This window comes from Chelonia mydas, chromosome 1 (assembly GCF_015237465.2).
Source record: "Chelonia mydas isolate rCheMyd1 chromosome 1, rCheMyd1.pri.v2, whole genome shotgun sequence".
Lineage (NCBI taxonomy): Eukaryota > Metazoa > Chordata > Testudines > Cheloniidae > Chelonia > Chelonia mydas.
The window spans coordinates 300471199-300474430 of NC_057849.1; the positions used below are offsets into that span (position 1 = coordinate 300471199).

Genomic DNA, 3232 nt, shown 5'->3' on the forward strand with positions numbered 1-3232 from the left:
TAATTACTCCAGTTTTAGGGATGTAGAAGTTCCCCAAGGTTGCTCACCTTGGAAAAGAGAGAGAGATTGGCTCCCAAGTACAGGGAGTTCCACAGTTGTCCTCTGAGTTGTCCTCCCTCCCAGTCATTGGTTACATCAAAGCAGGAAGCTGGAAGATTTCAGACTAGACATAGGGTGCACATTTTTAACAGTGATTTACCATTGCAACAACTCACCAAGGTTTGTGGTGGATTCTCCATTACTGGAAATTTTAAAATCAAGATAGGATGTTTTTCTAAAAGATACATTCTGGTTCAAACAGGAATTAGTTCAGGGAAGTCCTGTGACCTGTGTTGTACAGCAGGTCAGATTAGATGATCACAATGGTTCCTTCTGGCCTTATACACTATGAATCAGGATGACTATTTCCTTGAATAGGAGCCCCTATCCATGATTTGGTGTCATGATCCTTGATATTTCAGGGTTTGAATGGTTCAAAAGGCCACCAATGTTTACTGGTGCTTGGTCCTGAGAGGCCAAATTCAGAGGTGGTAGGTAAGGTGATGGTTAGATTAGTCTTGCTTAGATTCGGCTGGACTGCTGTAGACATGCTTACGGGTTGGTAAATGGGTGTAAGTCAGTTAAAGGATGAAAAGATAGAATGTATATAAACTGTTAATTGTTTTTCTTCCTACCTTCCTTTCTTCTGCCCATGGCAATGGTACACCAATATAGACTCCCTTAAATTTGCTGGACTCATTTAGTGGTGATGTATAAGTGGGGAGGGCAAGAGAAAAATTACACATTTTAACTGGGTATAAGTGAGTGAGTATAAGATAGTCCAGAGGGAGCCTAGTGTGACATACACCTTGTGAAGGCTGGAAAAGGTATAATTTACACTGACTTAGACTCCTAGACTTATTTAGACTCACCTCTGAATTTTCCCTGTGGACTTCAAGTAACATAAAATACATAAATGAGTTGGTTACAGTGTATATTTCTCTTTATAGAATGTATTTCAACAAGCAGTGAGGATCCAGTCCATCACAGAGTATCCACAACTTTCCAGACCAACATATGTGCCAGACATCTGCATCGCAGTAGACCGATCTATTCAGGAGAAATTTCAACCCAATAAAGAATCAGAAACCAAATCAAACCACACCTGAGGTATGAAAAATAGTGTTGTCTGAGTGCATACTCTGCTTGAGGTCAGTAACAAAGTATGTGCTTGTTATAATCCACAGGTGAGAATTCAGGAGCAAAGATTGGGGATGTCTTTCCCAGGAAGATGTGCGTTATTATGGCTGAAACTGCCCAATGCTGAGAGCAATTTTCAGAAGAGTTAGATATTACTAAAGAAGATAGATATTAGCTAAAGAAGATTGAAACTGGAGAGGGAGCTCTCACCACACCAACCTATATGACAGTGCTACCACCCCAGGAATAAAGAGTGTTCTTCCAAGGTGAAGAGGGGAGATCTCCCACTCCTTTTAACAGAGTAGCTTTCCTTTACTTTAAACCCTGTCAACATAGAATTTGGCCCATCAGTCCCCTGACATGGGGTAAGGTGGGGGAAAACTAGATTGAAATAAAAGGAGATTGACAGATTGATTTCCTTCCTGATCCTGATTGCCACCACCAACTACTAGAGTAATGAAAGTTATTTGTGGTGCTGCAATAATTCCCAATATTTCTGGTTTAAATGATTGTGCTATATGGTAGAATCTCAGCAAACGAGTTGAGAACAAGACTGGAAATGTGTTTTAGAGTGGTGTAGTGTACAAGTAGCTCATCAGAAATCTCTGCTCATTATTTCTAGGTATTTGTTTTCATGTTCCATTGAATGATCATTTAAGAGAGTGTACTTGTGTTGATGCCTGTAGGGAGGAGCAAATGAATATGCAAATAATAATAATGTACGTGATGAGATTTTACTATTTGAATATCAATATGCTAGATATTTTACTATATGTTGTCATAGTGTAGGACCAGCTGATCACATTTCACTGAGTATTTCTATAAAAACAGTTTTGTGATTTACTGAAGGTCAAATGTACACATACACACGAGCATGTATTAAAGCTGTGTAAACCATTTTCCACATAACAGACAGCTGGCACAATTTTGCCAGAAAAGCTGACACTTATGAATGAAAAATAAAGCAAACAGAAACCTGTTACCTGGGAGGATAATGGGACAGCTTCAGAGCATGGAGTAAATTCTGCTGGTCTTGACATGGAGACACTGGCTGAATTTTGTCCACGAGATGTTAGCAACATTCAGATTCCTCATGGGAAGAGTGGGGAGAGGGAAGGGCACTCAGTGGGGGAGTAGGGTCTTTTAGCACATATGGAAAAACACACATAGAAATGATGAAAAAATGTGTTTAAGCAGCAAAAGCAGCATGTACAGTAACCCTGTAACAGAGTTTGAAAGCAGGGACTTTTCTTGAAAATAAAAATAATGCACACAACATTAGTTTGTTTTGGTGGGAGAGAGAATGCAAGGAAGATGGAGGGGCGGATTGGAGCCTGCGAGTGATAGCAACAACCACCAAATGGGGGATAGAGAAACAAAGAAGGAAGGAAAGAGCAGAGATAAAAGCTAGGACAAATGTTGTTCAGTCATTTTTCAGAGTAGCAGCCATGTTAGTTTATATTCGCAAAAAGAAAAGGAGTACTTGTGGCACCTTAGAGACGAACAAATTTATTTGAGCATAAGCTTTCGTGAGCTACAACTCAAGTGAGCTATAGCTCATGAAAGCTTATGCTCAAATAAATTTGTTAGTCTCTAAGGTGCCACAAGTCCTCCTTTTCTTTTTGTTCAGTCATTGTAAAAGCTGCAGCACTAGCTAAGGTCAGTACCTGAAGCAGCAGTGTCAATAACTACAAGTATAATAGAAGTAATGGAGCTGTAATAAGCAGCACCTTCTTCATGTCTTCTGGCCTAGCCAAAGCCAGTAGCAGAGGCATCTACTAAAGAGCCAAGAGATCTTCTACATATAACTAAAAGAGTCCTCTCTGCCAAGCACTCCACTCACACTCCATGGGCTGTTCCCTACAGCTACCAATACCTAGTGTATAAGAACATAAGAGCATAAGAATGGACATCTGGGTCAGACCAAAGGTCCAGTATCCTGTCTTCCAACAGTGGCCAATGCCAGGTGCCCCAGAGGGAGAATGGCAGAATGACAGAATAGGTAATCATCGTAATAGGTAATCATCAAGTAATAGGTAATCATCAAGTGATC

General features: G+C 40.3%; 1 long non-coding RNA gene across 1 annotated transcript in view; it reads left to right on the top strand.

Moving 5' to 3' along the window:
• The window catches only part of LOC122466392, a 7612-nt gene extending 5025 nt beyond the window's left edge, over positions 1-2587 (top strand). Inside the window, exons 3-4 of the long non-coding RNA XR_006291829.1 lie at positions 990-1149; positions 1227-2587. This is a non-coding gene — a long non-coding RNA (uncharacterized LOC122466392). The remainder of the gene's footprint in view (positions 1-989; positions 1150-1226) is intronic.
• The last annotated feature ends 645 nt before the right edge of the window (positions 2588-3232 follow it).